The sequence below is a fragment of the Vulpes lagopus genome, chromosome 9 (assembly GCF_018345385.1).
Source record: "Vulpes lagopus strain Blue_001 chromosome 9, ASM1834538v1, whole genome shotgun sequence".
Taxonomy (NCBI): Eukaryota; Metazoa; Chordata; class Mammalia; order Carnivora; family Canidae; genus Vulpes; species Vulpes lagopus.
In genome coordinates this window covers 32092494-32114958 of record NC_054832.1, presented here as the reverse complement: position 1 = coordinate 32114958, position 22465 = coordinate 32092494, and the positions used below count along the sequence as shown (strand labels likewise).

Here is a 22465-nt window from a genome sequence, read left to right as displayed (position 1 = left end):
GAAATTTTTAGGAGTTTTGTAGAAGTTTCAACTGCAGGATAGAGGAGTGACAGCCTACCTATGTAGTACACCTTTCCTGTGAAAGTCAGAAGCCCAGGGTTCGAAAGCTAGCTTTATCATCTGTGACTTTAGATGATTCATACTGTAAATCTTTCCAAAACCATAATAAGGCCTGATGACGAGTTCTCAAAAATACAGCTGAGTATAGGAATGAGGTGCAGTAGCCAAGAACTGAACAGTGTATGGCAGAGGGAATCCAAAAGACAATCTCCAAATAAAATGGTGAGAACATTACCCTGATACTAAAGCCAGGCAGAAAACATACCAAGAAAAGAAAAATATGGGCCAATATCTTTGATGAATGTAAGTACAGAAATTTTCAGCACAATACTAGCAAACGGAATTCAGTAGCACGTTAAAAGGATCATATATCGTGACTAAGTAGGGTTTATCCCTGAGATGCTAAAATCATTCAATAATCAATCAATGGGATGCATTACATTAACATAATAAAGGATTAAAATCACTAATTATCTCAATAAATAAAAAGCATTTAATAAAATTCGATACACTTTCATGATAAAAACACTAAAAAAAAGAATAATAAAAGAAAATTAGCTAAAAAAATCAAGGCCTTATGAAGAGCTCATAAGTAACATTATACTCAGTGGTAAAGGAATGAAATATTTTCTCTAAGATCAGAGCAAAGCAAGAATGCCCACCCTTTTCTCATTTGCTCAACACAGTACTAGAAATCCTAACTAGAGCAATTAGGCAAGAAAAATAAATGAAAGATATCAAAATCAGAAAAGGAGAAGTAAAATCATCTCTGTTTGTAGATTACATGGACTAAAGATTCTGCATAAAAATGTTTGAACCAAAAAAAAAAAATGTTTGAACTAGTAAACAAATTCCATAAATTTGCAGGATAATTATGAACATATAGAGCTTAGTCACGTTTCTATACACTAAAAACAATCTGAAAATTAAATTTAAAAATTCCCATTTATGATAACATCAAAAAGAATAAAATACCTAGGAATAAACTTACACAATGATGCAAAAGACTTGTACACTAAAAACAATGAAACATTGCGGAGATTAAGGAAGACACAAGTAAATGGAAAGGCATTTGTGTTCATGTTTTGAAAGATACACTATTGTTTAAAATGTCTACTTTCCCAAAGCAATGTACTGATTCAATACAATCTCATCAAAATCCCAATGACATTTTCTTTCAGAAATAGAAAACAAAACCCTAAAATTCATATAGAACTAGAAAGTATTCTAAATAGTCAATCTTGAGAAAGAATAATAAAGCCAGAGGCTTCACATTTCCTGACTTCAAAACATGCTGTAAAACTTTAGTAATAGTATAGTATAGTCCTGGCATAAGGACAGACATATAGAACAATGGAACAGAATATAGAACACAACAATAAATCCACACATTTATAGTGAAGTGATCTTCAACAAAAGTGCCAACACTACACAATGGGGAAAAGATAATCTTTTCAACAAATGGTGCTAATAAAACTGGTTATCCACTTGCAAAAGAGTAAAATTGGACTTTTATCTCAAGTCATACACAAAAGTAAATTCAAGATGAATTAAAAACTCAAATGTAATATCTAAAACTATAAAACTCCTAAAAGAACACAGAGAAAAACTTTATAACATTAATTTCAATGATGATTTCTTGGATATGACTCCAAAAGCACAGGCAATAATAGCAAAATAGATAAATGGGACTACATCAAACTAAAAAACTTCTGTGCAGGAGATAACAATAGAATTAAAAGGCACCTAAAGAATGCGAGACAATGTTTGCAAACCATATGTCTCAGAGAGGGTTAATTTCCAAAATATATAAGGAACTTCTACAACTTAACAGCAAAAAAACAAATAATCCAATTTAAAAATAGCCAAAAGACTTGAATAGATTTTTCTCTAAAGAAGGCATATGGATGGTCAACAGATATATGAAAAGATGCTATCACTAATCATGAGGGCAATGCAAATCAAAATCAATATGAGATACTACTTCACACCTGTTAAGATGGCCAATATAAAACAAAAACAAAACCCAGAAAATAATAATTGTTGGTGTAGATATGGAGAAATTGGATCCCTGCACTCTGTTGGTATGAATACAAAATAGTGCGGCGTCTACCCAAAACACTCTGGAGGTTCTTCAAAAAATTAAAAATAGAACCAGCATATAATCCAGAAATCCTACCTCTGTATATTTATCCAAAAGAATTAAAAGCAGACTCTCAAAGATATATTTGCATTTCCATGTTCATCACATTATTTACAATAACTAGTGTTTGAAAACAACCTCAGTGTCCATCCATGGGTGAAAAGATAAAGAAAAATTGGCTTATGCATAATAATGGAATAGTATCCAGCTTTAAAAAAGAAGGAAATATTGTCATAAGCAACAACCTGAATAAAAATCTTTTGACATTATGCTAAATGAAATATGCCAGTCAGTCACAGAAGGACAAATACTGAATAATTCTATTTATATGAGATATCTAAAATAGTCAAACTCACAGAAGCCAAAAGAAGAATGGTGGTCACCAGAGGCTGGAGGGAGGAATGAATGGAAGGCTCCTGTTCAAGGGATATAAAGTTGCATCATACAAGATGAAAAAGCTCTAGAGATCTGCTGTACAACAATGTGCATGTAGTTAGCAATACTATACATTACACTTAAAATTTTGTTAAGAGGGTAGATTTCATGTTACATGTCCTTTACCACAATTAAAAAATAAGAATAAAGTAGATTATAAGTAATTGATAAATTAATTAAAAAGTTCCTTGATAGGACTGACATAGTGATGAAGGTAAATTATTTCCCAAACAAAAATCATAAAAGTGATAATGAAATCAGATGCTCTGGGGAAAACAATAAAAACGTATAGAAATTTATGGTCCAAATGTTAAGTAAATTGAACTAAAATAGTGCAAAATTTGAAAAAAAATATGAAGTATAGAAAAATCTATATATTAGATGTCACCTATACATTCTAATATTTAGGTTTCATCTATATGTTAGAATCATTCTCCTTTGATTTGCTTGAGAATCCTGCTATTAGACCTCTTGTCAAGGAACTAAATATTAACTCACTGATTGTATACCAAAATCTATTTGTAGCCATAGCTATTATTTGTTGATTTTTTTCAACCTACTTATTTAAGTTATGGACCAAACAGAGAAGACAGTGTCATGGAACAGAAGTTAGATTGTTTAACTTTGATAGTGTAAAAGTTGATTTTCAGCAGACATGTTGAAAAGTTGAAGGGGAAAGATGAGGTGTAGGGAAACTTAGGAGCTTACTATTTCTAATATGGGGTATAACGAAAAGATGCTGTCTAAAGTTGTGGAAATATGAATGGTTGGAGTTGGTGGTGTCAGATGCAAGAGAGCACAGGTGCTAACTTTGCAATGTTAGGGTAAATCAGATTAGAGTGTGGTATAATTATAATCTGTGACCTGCAAATTCTTTCTTCCTCCTCCTCTTCTCCTTTCCTCCCTCATCTCTTTCTCATTCTCTTTCTTCTTCTCCACTTCCTTCTGTAGGCAAAACAAATCTTGTTCATGCTCTGGGAGTTTATGGTCTCTGGTTTAAGTATGTGTTGAAACTTTCTGGTCAGTGTTGAACCTCTTCCCTTACCCAAAGAAGGGCAAGGATGTCTGACACTTTTTATTCTATTTTTGCATAGTCTATCTACTGTTTCCTTTAACATTTGCACATTTGAATTCCAAAGCACAGCTCTCGCCAGTTAAAAGCAATAGTTTTAGTCTTGGTTATGATGAAATCTGAAGCCAATAATTTGTCTTTTTTTGTTGTTCTCTCCATGTTCTTTTATATTTTTCCTTATGAAATGAATATCCCGAAAGAAATGAGTAACACTAAGTAGTCAGAGAGAAGGGGGAAAGACAGCAAATGGTTTTGAGACACAAGGACAATAGATAATATTTACAAGGTAATGCAACTAAATTTATGATATAAAGATGAACCAATTGAGAAAATAAAATAATAAAAATAACTGAGATAAAACTAGAAACAGGGGTAGGTTTTTATGAGTAAATCCTTGTCTTTATTGTGTGGTCATCAGTTGATAATGTATTAAATTATTAATTGATTTTTAATATTAATATTTAAAGTAAAGGAGGTAATCACTAGAATTTTTAAAAATGAAATAATGTATTTAGAAAATTTTACTTCGGGGATCCCTGGGTGGCGCAGCGGTTTGGCGCCTGCCTTTGGCCCAGGGTGCGATCCTGGAGACCCGGGATCGAGTCCCACGTCGGGCTCCCGGTGCATGGAGCCTGCTTCTCCCTCTGCCTGTGTCTCTGCCTCTCTCTCTCTCTCTCTGTGACTATCATAAATAAATTAAAAAAAATTAAAAAAAAAAAAAGAAAATTTTACTTCATGAAAATGAGACAGGAAGGGGAAGCATGAATTAGGTAACTGCTACTTTTCATTACAAACATTTATTATATTTATATTTTTAGGATATATACAAGTATTACTTGGGAGAATTTTAATATTTTGGAGAACAGATAAAAGCCACTGGCAGTTTGAATAAATAGGTCTATGGAGACACAATCAAATACATCTTAAAGAGAATATTGTTCCTTTTTGGGGAAAAAAAAAACAGATAAAGAGTATTTTGGGTTTGCAAAAAGTAGCAAAGCCAAGACAAGAATATAGAGACATGAAAAGTGAAGAGTTAAGTTGCTCTGCATAATCAGAGAAGCTATGTTCATTAGGAGCAAATTTTTTTTTCTATGAGTGTAGATGGTGTGCAGAGAGAAGATTCGATGGGAAGAAAACAAACAGTCTGAAAGATTTGGTCTTAATGCAATGGTAGCATGATAGAAACAAAGGGGGCTGGAGGAGAGCCAGTAAGGAATTCTCTATGATGAACTGAAATTTAAGAACACTGAAGACTGATACTATTTTTTGTCTTTCTCATTATATTTATTCCTTGTGTCTGTAGGAAGTCTTACATTGGACGACAACTCTCTTTTGCGTTCAATCTCACTTTAGGATAGTGAATGGAATTGTGGACAATGTGCTGGGCTTCTCTCTGCAGTTTATATGATTCCAGAAAGTGACTAGCAGCAAATTGAACATATTTATGGTGGAGCAGAGAGATATGGAAGTGAAACAACTGAGAATAGTGAATGAATGAAAAAATCATGTTTTCTTCAATACACTAATTGAAAGAAATTATTAAAGTTAATGGATCTGTGGCTATGAACCCCGGTTACACTTGCTTGCAGAATTAAAATGAGACTAAATTATCAAGACAATCACTTCACTACTAATTACTATGGTTAATTCTATAAAGCAGGCATTAAAGTAGACTCCGTTATGTGGTCCTGTATGCATAGAATGGATAGTTCTTCAACTTAGGCCTTTCTTTCTTTTTTTCTTTCTTTCTTTCTTCATTCCTTCCTTCCTTCTTCTTTCTTTTCTTCCTTCCTTTCTTCTTTCTTCCTACTTTTCTGTCTTTCATCAATCTGTGTTTTCTGTAAAGTTTTTCACAAATACTTTCTATACACCCCTCCCTTTGGACTTGTCAGAATTTTGAGATCTGTCCCCCCCCCCCCCCCCGGACTTGGCCAGCTCTCTCTCTCTCTCTCTCTCTCTTTTTTTTTTTTTTTAAGATTTTATTTATTTATTCATAAATGAGAGAGAGAGGCAGAGACACAGACAGAGGGAGAAGCAGGCTCCATGCAAGGAGCCTGACGTGGGACTTGATCCCGGGTCTCCAGAATCAGACCCTGGGCTGAAGGCGGTGCTAAACTGCTGAACCACCGGGCTGCCCTTCCAGCTCTCTTTGGAGGGGAGTTTCCTCCTGGCTTTGGTCAGCTTCTGTTTCTGAGTACTTTTGGCTTTGAAAAAGCTCCTTAAGAATGTAGTCATCTCTCTCAAACTCAGTGTCCAAACATGAAATTCAATAGTCATTTTATGACAGAGGTATTTTTTTCTTAATGTCAGAAATTTTTTCTCCTTTCATTCCATTACTTAATATTTTTTTATTGATCTAATTGCTTCACTCTATCTTCGGGGTACTGCTTCCATCTGACTAGGATGCAGTCTTTGTCCTAAAGCTGTATATAGTCTATTAAAATTAAGCCTATTACCAAGATAACATTTGGTTTGAGGCACAGTCTGTTGTCAACAGAGTATACAGAACTCTGGTTTGATGATAAGGATAATTTTGGATAAAAACAACTCAAGAGATGTTGAATCAAGAGACCTTAATTTAAGTCCTGGCTGCCTTTCTGACATCACATGATATCAAACAAAATCTTGGTTACATTTCCTAGAGTCTAATTGACCTGAGATCTAATTTTATGTGTTTGATAGGTTTTTATTTTATTGAGGAAAGGGTTTTCCTTTTTTTATATTTTGTAGAAGATAGCATATATAATATCTGTTTGAAGAATTTGTTTAATTATGTATCTTATGCATATTTGAGGATTTGCTCAAATATATTTTAATAATTATTGTATATTATGATTATTAGTAACATCTCTGCAACTGATTTCTTAGTTTCTACACTTGATTTTGAACTGTAGAACAATAATTCTTTATGCATGATCAGGGAAGTGATATAAGTGCTATTCATAGCTCATACTACTCTATAAATTTGATGCAAGCCTAACAGTATATGTGATTCCTTATTTAAATCCATACCATATTTATATTATCAACTTTTCTTTCTTTGATTTTTGGCCAAGGACAGTTTTGTGGTAGTACTTGGCTATTCTCCATAAATTTGGATTTAAAGTCCAGGAAAAGATTCCAGCAAATTTATGGAATAGTAAACATGTATGTTTATCTCTGATTTTTCCACAAACCCACCACAATGAGGTTTCAAACTGCAGGGATCAAGGGAAGGGGCAATGAAAGCACATGAAAGGTGATAACAAAATTCTAAATGATGTAAAGCATTTGGATGAATGATAACTGACTTAGCAAATCACAGAAAGCTGAAAACTAAGTGCCTTGCCAGGAAGGAAGCTAATTTTCAGAGCAAAACTCTGGAAAAGCTGAGGAAATTGGAGACAAGAGATCCTCTGAAGATAGATGGTGTAAGAGAGATCAGAAATTTTAAAAATAGGTTAAAAATATATAATTACACCTTTTGTGTCTCCTCACTCAAATGAGCTAAAGACCACTGTTGTACTTTATGGAAAGATTGACATAGAATTACTTTGGTCTTGAAGATAATTAGGCAAAGCTGAGAGCAACAGAGTTGTAGTGCAATGGGTAGATTAAGTAGAAATCTACATAATGAATAGTAATGCTCTAACTCACCTCAATCTGTTTAGCTTCACATTTCTGGTAGCCAACTTAAATCACTGAAGGAGTCTGGATGATTTTTCTCAGAGGATAAGACCAGTTTATAACGAAGACCTATAGATACTAACATTAGGAAGTCCCAAATTGATTTGGCTGGGTGTTGGCCCCATTACTTACAGTGATCTTTTCCTTTGATAAGCCTCACCATTCACATAGAGGTTCTAATGAGCTTTTTAGAGATTCATTCCTAAATATGAACAAGCATCACCAAGGTCTTTAATGACATTCCTTGTAGCATTCACTATGCTCTTAATGAGTTCCTACTTTGTGCTAGGCATATTATGGGTACTGCAGATACAGAAAAGAATAAAACAGATGAAAATTCCAGTCTTTACAGAGCTTAAATTCTGGTAGAGGAACATAGGCAAAAGGAGAATTTAGTCATTAAATAGTATAGTATGTATATTTTTATGAATTTTACAAAAGAGTTAATAGGGACAATTCAGGAAACGGAACATGCCTTTAAATCCTTAGAGAAATAAGACAAGATACTGCATATGTTTCATAAGAATAGGATTCTATACTTTAAAAGGGGGGAGGGAATTCCACAGGAGAAAGAAATACAGAAAATTAACAAATAGCAGAAATACTTTTAAATTGATAGAAAATTTGGAAACTTGGAAGATAAAGTTTAGTAAATCTCCAAGAAAGTAGAACACAGAAATGTGGAGAGAAAAAAGAAAGGAGAATAATATTAGAGAATCTGTCCAAGAATGGAAGCATCAAAAGAATAAGAGTTCCAGAAGGAAGAAAGAGAGAAAAATTTTTAAAAAGAAAAAATTATCAAGGAAATAATACAAGAAAATTGGCCAGTACTGAGGGATATAATTTTGCAGATTAAAAAGTCCAGCTCATTGTTCATAATTTTTTATATAAAAATCCTTCCTTCAAGGATAATTTTCCCTCCTTTCAATGTATATTCTTTAGACGTTCTGATTTCTTTTCTGAAAATATTTTTATTTTATTTTCATTCTTGAACAATAGTGATTATAAAATTACATTTTCCCACTATCAACACTGTGAAGACATTATTTCATAGTGTTCTAGATGCTATTGTTGATTTTAATACATTGACTGTTCCCTAATTTTCATTTTTCAATAGTTGTTTTTCTGTAATTTAAGTTTTAATTAATTTCTACAGTGTCAGGAAAATACACAGTGTATTAAGCTTTAAAAGTGTGAGGTTCATCTAAATTAATTCTCTAATTGCTCTAATTATCTATTTGATAAATGTTTCACAGTCAGTTGAAAAAAAATGTACATTCTGCAGGATTCCCGAGTGGCTCTGCGGTTTGGTGCCTGCCTTCCGCCCAGGGCGTGATCCTGGATACCGGGGATCGAGACCTGCGTCTGGCTCCCTGCGTGGAGCCTGTCTCCCTCTGCCTATGTCTCTGTCTCTCTCTCTCGGAAAAAAAATAAATAAATAAATAAATAAATAAAATGTTTTTAAAAAATGTACATTCAGCAGTTATTGGATGCAATATTTAGGGGTGCCAATTAGGTGACGTTGGTTAATAGTATTGTTCAAAACTTTTGTATCCTTATTTTATTTCATCTGTCTGTTCTGTCAGTTACTGAGAGTTATTGAGATATGTATGTCAAAATCTCTAAGATTTTGGATTGTGTATCTTTTTAATTCTATTGACTTTTAATTTATATAATTTAAAGCTGTTTTCAAGTGCAAATTTAGAATTGTAATATATTTCTGCTGATTCAGTTTCATAATTATAAAACATACAACTTAGTAAGTCTTGTTTTAAAGTCTACTTTGATATTAACATATTCACAGAAGCTTTCTTCTAAATAATGTCTTTATGGCATAACTTTCCCATAAGTTACCTTTCAACCTGTCTATATATTTAAAAAGTATTTCTTGTAAATGGCATATAGATGTATCTTAAAAAAAAAACTCTAGTGTGGCAGATCTTGTCTTTTTATTGTAGTATTTAGTCAATATATGTTCAATGCAATTACTGGTATAGTTCGGATTTGGTCTAACCATCTTATTTTTTTAATATCTCTTTTTTTCCCTTTGCTCATTTGTTTTGTTTCTTAAATTCCACATGAGTGAAACATATGGTATTTGTCTTTCTCTGACTGACTTATTTCACTAGCATTATACTCTAGCTCTATCCATGTCATTGCAAATGGCAAGATTTCATTCTTTTTATTGCTGAGTAATATTCCACTAAATGTATATATTACATATATATGTATATATTATATATATATGTCTCACACTTTATCCATTCATCAGTTGAGGGACACTTGGGCTCTCTCCATAATTCAGCTATTGTTGATAATGCTGCTGTAAATATCAGGGTACATGTATTCCTTTGAATTAGTATTTTTGTATCCTTCAGGTAAATACATAGTAGTGCAATTGCTGGGTCATAAGGTAGTTATATTTTTAACTATTTGAGGAACCACCATACTGTTTTCCAGAATGGCTGCACCAGTTTGCATTCCCACCCACAGTGTGAGAGGATTCCCCCTCCTCCACATCCTCACCTGTTGTTTCTTATGTTGTTGATTTTAGCCATTCTGATGGGTGTGAGGTGATAACTTATTGTAGTTTTGATTTGTATTTCTTTGATGATCAGTGATATTGAGCATCTTTTTTAAATAAGATTTTGTTTGTTTGTTTGTTTATTTATTTGTTTATTTGAGAGAGAGAGAGAGAAAACATGAATGGAGGGAGGGACAGAAGGGGAGGGAGGGAATCTCAAAGAGACTCCTTGCTGAGTGCAGAGCCTGATACAGGGTTCAATCTCACGACCCTGAGATCATGATCTGAGTTGAAACCAAGTTGGATGCTTAACCAGTTGAGCCACCCAGATGCTCCATGGGCATCCTTTCATGTGTTATATTTTTTATCCATCTTTGATACATATTTATTTCAGTCAGAAACTGTGATACCAGCTATACTATTGTGTTTACTAATGGAATCTCTTACTTTATAGGTTTTTTTCCTTCTTAACAACTTCACTGAGATATGATTGATATACAATAAACAAATATATTTAAAGTGTTCAATTTTGGGGCACCTGGGTGGCTCAGTCAGTTAAGTGTCTGCCTTTGGCTCAGGTCATGATCCCAGGGTCCTGGGATCGAGCCCTACCTATATCAGGCTCACTGCTCAACGGAGAGCTTGCTTCTCCCTCTCCCTCTGCCTGCCACTCCCCCTACTTGTGCTCTCTCTCTCTGTGTGTCAAATAAATAAATAAAGTCTTTAAAAATAATAATAAAAAATGAATTGTACAATTTGATGTTTTCTAACATGTGATTATACTGAGAAGCATTCATTGAAATCAATACAATGAGCATAATTATTACTCCTCAAAGCTTCCTTTTGTCTGTAATTTCTCCTTCCTAAAACAATTACTGATCTGCTTTCTAATTATAAATGAGTTTGAATTTTCTAGAATTTTATATAAATGCAACCATACTGTAAGTACTCATACTGATATGTTATCTTTCACTTGTATCATTATTTTGAATTTCATGTATGTTCATGTTTCATGAACATGTTTCATGAAAACATGTTTCATGTTTTCATGTGTATGTCAATATATCCTTTATTTTTATTACTAAGTACTGTTCCATCATATATAAATGCCATAATTTATTAAGTCCTTTAAAAATTGTTTAAATTCAAATTACAGTTCATGGCGCGCGCACACACACACACACACAGACCACTTAGGACTACACCTGGCATTGCTTTCTAAAGTTTCAGAGAATATTTCCTTTTAAAAAGCTTATAACTCATCATTTTGAGATAAAATTACTGGTACAACATATCTACAGTATTTTAATTATATTGATCATTTCCAGGTTGATATTTTTTATGTACTGTGTCGTGCCTTGAGAAATAATCACATGGAAGGCATTATGAGCTACTTTTGCCTGAAACATAATCTAAAAAATTAATGTGGGTATAATACTACCCTCTAAAATATTGAGCCATTTAATTTTAACAAATGCAGTTTTTTTTTTCTTTTTCTACAGGAAATCTCTTCTGAAAACTCTGGAACTGGAAAATACTTTGAAAACAAAATGAGTGAAACTTTAAAAATGTTTCTCACTACAGCTGAATAAGACTATTTTTAAAAGATTGAAAATAGGATGGATACATTTAAAATTCAACAAGTGTTAACAAATGGATTCCATATTTATATACCCAGATGATCTGAGGTATAATAAGGTTATAAAAGCTGTGATATGTTTGAGAAACTGCAGTATCAATTGTATTATCTACTATTTAGGAGTATGTGGAGTTAATCAAATTATGTGGTTCATTGTGAATGAAGCCATCCATTAAAAGAATCTCTGTAGCATCACCATAAGAAGAAACACACATTCATTTTTTTTCTCTTTTAACCACACTGCACTAGTTAAAATTTTAATGTAGTCAGAGGATTATGTTCTGTGATGTAACAATCATTAGATCCTATGACAATGGCATATTTTAAAAGTAAAACTCTGTTCTACATGGCTGTTACATTCAATAAGAAAATATAGTATTATAAAAATTATAAAACATTAGTGTAAGTAAAAGTTAGTATTTATTTGTTGCAAGCAAGCAAAGTTGAGTATAACTATTTTAAGCAGAATGAAATGTATTGGAAACAGATGGAATGTTTTAGCATTTGAAAGATAGCAAGAGTGAATGAACTAGGGATGCTCTTAGGGTACATTTAGTTCTACTAAATGTATAGTTACAGAAATATGAGATACTTAGGGCTAGATGTAGGATATCTCATTGGAACAAGTGCCTAACAGAAAGAGCCTTATTTTAAGTCCTTCTCTCTAAGAGTAAGAATTAGCATTGTTGAATCAGGAAGGATCTTACTGAAAATGAATAACTGGAGGAGTGCTTAATAAAGTAACTATTTCCAAAGATGTGGACTCTTTACAAAAGGCTTGTATCATCTAATAGGTGCTATTAAAGGTGACAATCCCCAGAACCTTATAGAGAGAACTGCCTTGAGATGAACTGTAACTTCAATAAGGGATCAAACCAACCTGAGGCTTCAGAGAGGAGTCAGGAGAATAAGCCTGACCTCTCTTCTCATTTTTTCTTCACTCCAGACTCCTATTGGTAGCCAAAGTCAAGGGAGGCCACTAATAAAGTCAATACAGGTAAACATGCTGAGGGGAGAGCAGAAGAGAGAAAGATGGAGAATGTCCTGAGTTGGAGGAGATATCCAGCACAGTTTTGAAGCTTGGAGAATTATCCCTGCTTATCTCTTACATATAACTCTCTGGTCTAGGTAAATCTGTCTTTTTAAAGTATGAGTTAGAGGAAAGAAATATGGTCTGCCTAGGTACAGAGAAAACATAGAAAAGTAAGAAAAACAGCAGCATACATACCTTATATATGTATGAAGATTCAGAGTAAAATCTTTCCAAAATTTACATTAAAAAGCAAGATAAACACCCAATCTGTGTTAAAAACAAAACACAAATATGAAGTAATCATTGCTATTAAGGAAAACGAAATGCAAAAGTATAGAAACTCAGAAAAAAGATGACTAGCTAATACAGAATACTAAAAATGGAACTGATAGATTTAGAAAAAAAAAAAGCAACAAGCAAATTATTTAGGAAATAAACACTATATTTCAAGAAACCCAAAGGAGAATAGACACTATGGAGACGTCAGTAAGTCATTGAGACTAGTATAATAAAAGTGAAGAAAATGAAGCAAAAGTAAGAAAAAAAATAATATTTAGAGAGAAAATAATGCACATGCAAAAGAGATACAACACACCTATAACTGGAGTCATTGAGCAATAAAACTAAAACCATGAGCCTTGACATAGGTAGATGATTGATAGATAAATAGATGATATTGAGAGATATAAGTAGATAGCTAGAAAGATACAGAGGCAAACATGTCTTTCCTCAAGGTTCTGGTAACTTTTCTTTCTCTTTTTTCCTTCAGGCCATGGGGTCCATAGTGGCCTACTACTATCACTTGGATACTTCAGCATCCCTTGTAGTTTCCTTAAATATTATAAATGTCTTTTAAAAATAGTATTTTTATTAAAATTTTCTTGCAGTCTTCTTGATTGATATATCTCCCAAATTTGTATCTTTAGCTATAACTTCTCTCAGGGACCCCAGCTTTGTAAACTAAAGATTCACTTGATATTTCCTCTTGGATGTCATTTTGGAAACACCTCAAAATCAGCACACACAAAACTGAACTTCTGGAATTCCCTCAGACACCACCTCTTCCAGAGTCTTCCCCATGTTAGTTAATGGCAACTTCATCTGTGGAGTTGCTAAGCCAAAATCATTATCTTAATCCTCGTTCCTAATATTTATCAGACATACCATTGGATTATATTTAAAATACATCCAGAATATGATAATTTCTTACCTCCTTCACTACCGATTCCCTGAGCTAAGATGTACAAAACATGCACAGAGAAAACTGCAGAACTTTACATACAAGTCATTAAAAATGAAAATAATTAAGGGACCAATATGCATGTTTTTAGATTAGAAGACTCAATATTATCAAACATAGTCTATATAACATATAGATTCAAAATAATCATGATAAAGTCCCCATTCTTCAAAAAATTTATTTATTTTATAGAGAAAAGGAGAGAGAGTGCCTAAGCAGGGGGGAGGGCATAGAGGGAGGGAGAGAGAATTTTTAAGTTTTTTTAAAGATTATTTATTTTAGAGAGAGAGAGAGACAACACGTGTGCACAAGCTGGGGGAGGAGTAGAGGGAAAGAATCTCAAACAGCATCCACACTGAGCATGAAACCCTACACAGGGCTCCAGACCTAGGGCTCAATCTCACTATCCCGAGATCATGACCTGACTGAAACCAAGATTTGGATGTTTAACTGACTGAGTCACCGAGGTGCCCCCCAGATTCCCATCTTTTGGGAAATAGAAAATTACAAGCAGATTCTAAATTTCATGTAAAAGGCAAAAGGCCGATTATAGCCTACATACTCCTAGAAAGGAAGAATAGAATAGTAGGTAAAACTTACAAATAACAAAACTTATTATAAGTCTATAGAAACTATGAAAATTTAGTGTTAACACAAGAAAGAAAAATATACCAAATAGAAAAAAATGTTAAACGCATAAATAGACCAATGCACGTATGGTCAATTGATAGTTGATAAAGGTAGCACTGAAGAGAAGTAGGTAAAAGAAAAGTCTTCACATTAAATGATCCAAAAAAAAAGAGAACAAAAGTTATTTTAATGATATACAAAAATGAATTTCAGATAGATTAAAGATCTAGTCTTGAGACTGAGAAAGGATTTCTTAACTAAGACTTTAATACACAATAACCATAAAGGAAAACATTGATAAATTCTCAACATTAAAATGAAAATCTGATGTTCCTCAAAAGTCATCAGTTTCATGTACCTAGAAAGGCCAACATTTAAAATACATGAAAAATTTCTAAGATTCAATAAGGAAAGCAAGATTTTAATAAATGCTTCACATAAAAAATACCAGAATGTATTCATACAAAAATGCCTGAAAATATTCATCATTTCATATTAGTAAAATGTTAATTAATACAACAATGAACTATCATTTTACATTTAGGAGATGGTGAAAAAATTTTCTCAGAATATCATGACAATTTTCCAGTAGAAACATTTGAATGTTTGAAAAACAACTTGTTAACCATTAATCATATCCTATGATCCAGTAATTTCTTTTTTTAAAAAATATTTTATTTATTCATTCATGACAGATACACAGAGACAGAGACATAGGCGTAGGGAGAGGCAGGCTCCCTCCAGGGAGCCTGATGTGGGACTTGATCCCAGGACCCTGGGATCATGACCTGAGACAAAAGCAGACACTCAAGCACTGAGCCACCCAGGTAGCCCGCAGAATTTCTTTATTAAGTGCATATGCTTGAGAATCTCTTAGGTCTATGCCTCAGGGAATATGCAAAATTTTTAGAGCAGCCATGTTCATAATCCTGCAAAGAAAAAATAATCAAAATTTCATTGACTAGACTAGATAAATATTACTTATTCAAATAGAATAGTAAACAGCACTGAAAATGAGTGAACCACAGCAGCGTGTGGACTCATGAATGAATCTCTCAAACCTCAGATTAGATTAAAAAAACAAGACTCAAGAAAATTCATATATAGTTTTAAAACAGTTAAAATTAATATATATTATTTGAGATTTCAAATCTAAATGATAAAACTGAGGAAGAGCAAAGAAATTAATATAACAAGTCAGAATATGTTTATTTCTCATTGGAGGAGATGAGAAAGGAGACACAGAGTTTGGGAGGTAATGGCATTGTTTTATTTCCTAACATTAAAGAGTATATTTATTTTTTCTTTTAAGGTTTTATTCATTTATTCATGAGAGACACAGAAAGAGAGAGAGAGGCAGAGACACAGGCAGAGGGAGAAGCAGGCTCCATGCAAGGAGCCCGTCGCAGGACTCGATCCTGGGACTCCAGGATCACAACCCGGGTCGAAAGCAGGCGCCAAACCACTGAGCCACCTTGGGATTCCCCTCTTTTATTATTTTTTAATTGTACCTATATTATCGACTCCTTTGTACAAATACTATGTTTTATGATTTTAAAAAAAGGTTACACAGTAAAAGAACAGGATATATTCTTTGAGGTACCTGTTTATTTCCACAGAACAAATGAATTCTATTTATTAAAAAGTAAAAAATATTTTTAAAAGATTCCATAAGTTTTAGTTGAGAGATATAACTTGAAATATTATAAAAGAAAATATTGAAAAATGTAAAATTAGGAGAGATTAATTATTATAAGTTGTAATAGTTAAAAGATTGCAGGCCTAGTAGCCCTAGGATATGAAAATTAAAAAAATTGAAATAGAATAGGCAGGTCAAACGAAGATCTTTTGGTTCACAAATAGGTAATAGCTGATAACAGAGGCAAGGAACACTGGTGGGAAACTTGAATTATGTTGGAAGAACTGATTTAAAACATGGTTAAAAAAATGTTCGCTTTGCATCATATACCAGAAAAAATTCTAATACATATTTAAAATTAAGTTGTGTTTTAAATGCAAGGAGCTAGAAGATAAAACTTTATGAAAAGCATTGAAATTTTGTATATTAAGGTTATAAATACCTGAGAATATTTTAATATACAAACATTCTAAGTTTCCCTGTATAATAAAATAATCAAAATATAAATTTAAAAATAGTCTGGAGAATTACTGGAGAAATTTTTATATTTATCTATATGAAGAGATTCTAGAAATTGATCATCAATTACCTTCAGTGTCTATGTATTTAATATCAAGAGATTTTAATGTGGAGATCCAAGGAAACAATGATTTTTACACAATGTACTCAATAAAACAATTGTAAGAACACACACAAAGAAACTGGAAACCAAGCATATGGAAAGATGTTCAGGCTTATAATTTTTTTCCTACCTAAAGAAATTTAAATTAGTATATCAATAAGTTGTAATGTTAATAATCAGCATGGCAAAAGTATCATGAAATTGGCTCTTAAACATTACTTGTGTCATTACGTTTTGGAAAGTTATTCAGTAACATTGTATCGAATTTGATAAAAAAAATTTTTATTCTAGGAGTAACATGATGGTTAAAAGACTATGTGGGAAACAAAAAAAGTACTTATGTTGTGATTTTAAGTGATTAAAGACCAAGTATAAAATTTAAAATTGTATATATACTGCTAAAAAGTATAAGATGCATCAAATTACTGGGAAGAAATATACCAACATGCTAACAGTAATATATTAAGATGATGGTATTCTGGTCATCTTTTCCATTTTTCAAAAGTTTCTCCACTATGGTTATATGGCCTTCATATTTAAAATATGTAAATATAAAGGTATTGCTAATATCTGTGGTCAATTATCTGAGTCTGTGTATAGAGTATGGATGCACCTGTGTGAATAGCACTCTACATAGAATATTTCTTGCAAATGTAAGAAATATATCTCCTTGATGTATTTGCACTTTTTCTGAATAACCTTAAACTGACACATACAAGAACATTTGAAAAATAGACAATGCCTAATGATAACCTACTTGAACAGACCCCTTAAATCAGCATGTCAAATGACCACAGCTTAATGATCATCAAAAAAGCATTTTCTAAGATCCTGTGAGAAAGAAAACTACATAATGAACATCCCAGAAAGACAATAATGTAGCAGCTTACATAAATTGCTACCGAAATGAAGAAAACATTCTACAAGTAAACACTATAAATGGATAGAAATCTTTTGAGTATTGGTGCTCTACTTAGTGAGAATTAACTCTAGTTTGTATCTCTGAAATGTTAACCCATACATGATTTAAGTTTATGTACGCAAAGATGTGAGAATAGGCAAGAGAGAGCAACCACAGTAAAGGGCCTCTGAGCTTTCTAGTGATATATTATTAATTTGCTTTATTTGCCAGCCCAAATCAATGTCTATAATTCAGCAGTCCCCTTCATCGTATCAGTGTTGATTCCGTGGTAGTCACACACAGCAGCAGAGGTAAAGTTCACTCCAGAATGTATCACTAATTATCTCTGTACCAGCTTAGGTGGGAAAACATTTCCAGGCATTGGAAAGAATACAGGACTTTAATTTGCAGAAATATTTTTAAATTATGTTATTTCAAAACTAAAAGGTCTTTGCTGGCTGCATTGCATATTTGCTTTAACATTTTTTCTAATAAGTTAAATTTGATACAAAAGATTCATCTTGTACTTCGTCCAATGATTTCTCATTAAAAAAAAAAAAAAACAAAACCTAGAGTACATGCAAAACTAGCATTATGGGAAATGTCTCTGGGCTTCTTCCTTTTTTGTGATATCACTGGCATTTTCAAAATGTCTACAATATCTTATTTATTGTTTTTACATTTATTCAGTACTCCCAGCTCTTTGTATGATCCAAATTCAGTTAATCTTTGCTTTAAAAATGAGCATTCTTCCATCAGTCTGTAACACCTACAGTATGTACAGGAGACACAGTAATGAATTAAATAGACAAAAACCCAGCCCTCATGGAACTTAACATTTTAGTGGAAGTGGGAGAACATTGAAACTATGCTAAAAATTACATAAACACAGTATTAGTAGCAAATGCTATGAAGAAAAGAATGTCAAGGATGGAGAAAGACACCCTGGTCAGGGAAAAGCTCTAGGAATTGGTGACATATGAATAAAGCTCTGAATGATGTAATGTGGGGGAAGAATATTCTAGGGAGAAGGAAGATCACATTCAAGAGTGCTGAGAGAAGTAGACCAGGCTGTCAGTAGCAGAGCCAATGGGAGGGAGAGTAGGAATTCACAGTACAGAGAGTATGTGAAGGAGGTTATGTAGCTATTATGATGTTTTAAATATAACTCTTTAAATTTTTCATAGGAGCTCATTATTCATTAAATATAAAAACACTCTCAAACAAAGAAAAATCATGCTCTTGTGGATTTGGGGAGGGGGCAACAAATGTATAAATAATGGTTATTTTGTTCTCACCATGCTCAGTCATTCCCAACACGGCTTATGACATGTAGCACTGTGCACATAGTTTGCATGGACCAGACTACGATTTTGTTGCACAGGGAGTGAAAACTGAATGTCCCACAGTGTCACCTGATATTTTTGAAGTGAGGACATTTCCATTGCAGTTGGAGACACAAAGACACTGGTGTTAGAAAAGTCAGACACATATTTCTAAATAAGTCAGGATTTATTTAACTTTTATTTTCATCAGAGCTGCAGCCAATCATTCATCAGAGATTTGAACCCTGCCAAACAAGCCCCTCCAGGCTCACTTGGAAAGGCTTGCATACTCCTTTCCACACCGGGTGGGCTCAGAATGAAGCAAAACCCTGGGAGCTGCCAATATTTATACATTCAATTCAGTTCTTTTATCTGAAAGTGAGACCAGTCAGGAAAAGAGAGGCAGATTTTAACATCTTGTTTCTCAAATATGGAGGATGGGGATTGCAGGTCTATGTTCACTTGACTGGCTTCTATTTAAATCATGTTAAATTGAGGGCAAAAAGAAAGAAAAGTTCATGCTATGTATGTTCGGGGACTTTACAAAATATGTATCATTTTTAGGACTCTATCCTATAAGTCTGCTATAAACAATGGGACACTTTCAGTATCGTTTGAGTGTAGTATCTTTCATCATTCTTTACTGATGGTTCTGTTATTTAATTTGTCAAGATGTTAAAGGAACATTATCTGTTTGTGTTAAGTTACTCAAAACTCCTTGGGATACAACATAATAAATATATCCTAAAATATACTATGCCAACTGTCCATATCTCTCTATCATGAAAAAAGTAAGATGTAATTCATGTTCAGTCCAACTGGTTTAGCAAACTTGAAATTGAAAACCACCTTTGCCTTTTTATAGCCTGGTTATTAGTAGCCTTGAGAGCCAGAACAACCTGCTGTGAAGCTTGAGTCTTAAAAAATATGCCATAAGCCATGGCAGTAATGTAGAGAATTTACTTCTGGATAGAAATTTTATTAAAAATTAAAATGAGGACAAATTAGAATATTGCATAAATTACCCTTTTACCCAAATAGAATTTTGTCTGCTAAAAAAGATGGTTTCAAAGACTATACAATCTTTCATTTTGTACTCATTTGCTTCACTTTTTGCTTGTATACAATTATTTAATAAACCTATTTATAACCCAAACAATTTATCTTACTTCATTTTGCATACAGATATAAAATATCTATGAACACAGAAGAAACCCAGAAAGCCTACAACTATGGTGAATTAGAAACTACTTCAAGGAAGTGTGAACTCTGAGAAGATGGGAATTATTATACTTCATTTGTTTCCCTAATAAGCTTAAATCATCCTAAAACTTTATCCATTTTATCCTCATAGATTTCTCGAGAAGGTCTGGGAAAAGGCATTATTATCTCTATTTGAGTAAGAAGGAAATTCAATGTGACATTTACTGGTATTTTATTTTAAATTTACTACTATTATTAGTAGAGGTTGAAATGAATTTGATGTATTTCAGAATGAAAAGCATTACAATCCATGAAGAATATTTCTACACTAGAGATAAAAATAAAACAAGGAGTTAAAATGTAAAAACTCAATGGAAAAGCTACTTGAAAGAGGTGAGCTTATTAATTTTTTTTTCTTCCCATGTGCTTGGTCTATCTTATTCTGTCTTTTATTTAAATTCAACCTGCTTTCTTGTCTTTAAGAAAAGACCTTCAGGCTTCCTTCTTATAAAAGGTTTCAGAGAAGTTTTAAGGAGGGATTTGAGAGAGGAGATGATTTTGAATAATGGGCATGAAATAGGAAAGTGTTTTCAGAGTTAAGTATAGTATGGAAAATTTCAATCTTAAAAGTGGGAATATGAAACTATATACTATATGTTTGAATCCCTTCTAACAAGGATAATAATTTTAAAATTTTAATGTGATTTTCCTTTTTTTTTTTTCTTCCTTGGTACATGACCTTCACTCTCTTGGCCTAAGGCATCCATCTCTCTGGGTTTGTATGTAAAGAAAATAGGAAGAGAGGTGTATCCAGCTTTTGAAAGTCAAAATAGAATTAAGCAGTAAGACAGGTTATTATCTTGAAAGACAATTTTCCGGATTTGTTTATTTCCCACTTTATCTAACAACCAAGCCTGCACAACCCGTGCTCATAAAACTCTCCCACAGTAGAAGAGATATTGCCAGCTACCGTTAAAGCTTAGTGTATGTATGGGGAAAGAAGTATAAAAAGAAAAAGAGCTGACCGTTTTCAATTTGGGGGATTAGTAGTAAGTAGGAAAAAAGAAATAGGAATGCAAAGGAACATAAAGTGCACTGAAATTTCCCTTTACTGGGCTATGTAAAAATTAGAGTCATGTTTGGGGTAGAAAGGAATCCTATATCCCTCCTCCCCTACCACTCTTGTACCGGTCCCCTCACATCCACTTCTTATTTGAGAGTCTGAGCAGGGGTCTTGAAGACTAGCTGAGACCAATCAAATGTCACTTTGGCTGGTCAGTGTGTTCAACCAAAGGAAGACGGTGAAATGCTGCTTTCTTGAGCCACCCTTGTTTCCAGAATTAGCTGTGAATCTAGCTGTAGAACTTGCCAAAGAGGCTCATAGGCATGAGAATAAGGCACTAAACATGGGAAAGAAAAGATGGCTTAATTTTAAAAAGTGTTATTGAAAATGAAGATATAATGTCAAAAACATATTAAAGGGCTTGTATCAATAGGATTTGATGGTAAGAGAGAAATGAGTCCTGTATGGTTTTTAAGATCTTTGGAAGGAGTGGTGGAATGAATGGTGGAATGAGGAATACAGGAAGAAGAGGAGTTTGGAGTTGACAAATTCACTTTGGAGATTTTGAGTTTGCAATGCTTAAGCAACATCAAAATTGTATCTGGGTTTTATGGTTCAGGAAACACCTGATCTAGATAGATAGGTTGGGAAGCCATCACAGTAGAGGTGACAACCAAAGTCTGTGGAATGTGCAAGACAAGCAAGTGGAATTGGAGAGCAAAAGAAGTATATCATAAATAATTCTGGGAAACACCAATATTCAAGAGGGAAAAAAGATGCCTTTGAAGGAGACAAAGAAAGAAGGACCAAAGAGGGCAGAAAAAAACCAGGAGGGAAAGGGATCTCAAGCGCCAGCGAAGAGGGCCTGAAGAAAGAGAGCCTGGTCAGTGGGTCAAATTCTGCTGTTAAGTAAGTGTTAAATGTTAAGTGAGATAAGAACGGAGAGTTGGATTTAGCAACTCAGAGATTATAGGTGACCTTGGTGGCAGCGGTTTCAGTGGAGTGTTGGGAGGCAGAAAACAGATGATGGTGAGTTAAGGAGTTAATTTAAAATAAGAAAAGTATGACAGTGAGCGTAAATCATTCTGTTATAGGGCTTGACAGAAAAGAGAATAACTGGAGGAGGGTACAAAATTTAGGGAGAAGTTTCATCAAATGTACCCATTGTAGGGGCAAAGCTCTTAGGAAGAAATTAAAAATACCGGAGATGGAAGATAATTGATAAAGTAAAGCTTCTAAGAAAACAGGAAGGGGCAGGTTCTAGCGT

At 33.3% G+C, this 22465-nt stretch overlaps 1 protein-coding gene across 12 annotated transcripts in view; it reads left to right on the top strand.

Moving 5' to 3' along the window:
* The window catches only part of LOC121498500 (folate receptor alpha-like), a 203694-nt gene that overhangs the window by 166851 nt on the left and 14378 nt on the right, over positions 1–22465 (top strand). For 4 of the 12 annotated variants that reach the window (XR_005989818.1, XR_005989814.1, XR_005989817.1 and 1 more), the window contains one exon: positions 20426–20528. The exons of 1 other annotated variant lie outside the window; for it this stretch is intronic. The gene's annotated coding sequence lies outside the window, so the exon portion shown is untranslated. Of the gene's footprint in view, positions 1–8664; positions 8787–11405; positions 11592–12488; positions 12620–15757; positions 15806–20117; positions 20332–20425; positions 20529–22465 lie in introns of those variants that run through there. 7 more of the 12 variants (XR_005989813.1, XR_005989809.1, XR_005989810.1 and 4 more) reach the window with 5 other exon arrangements.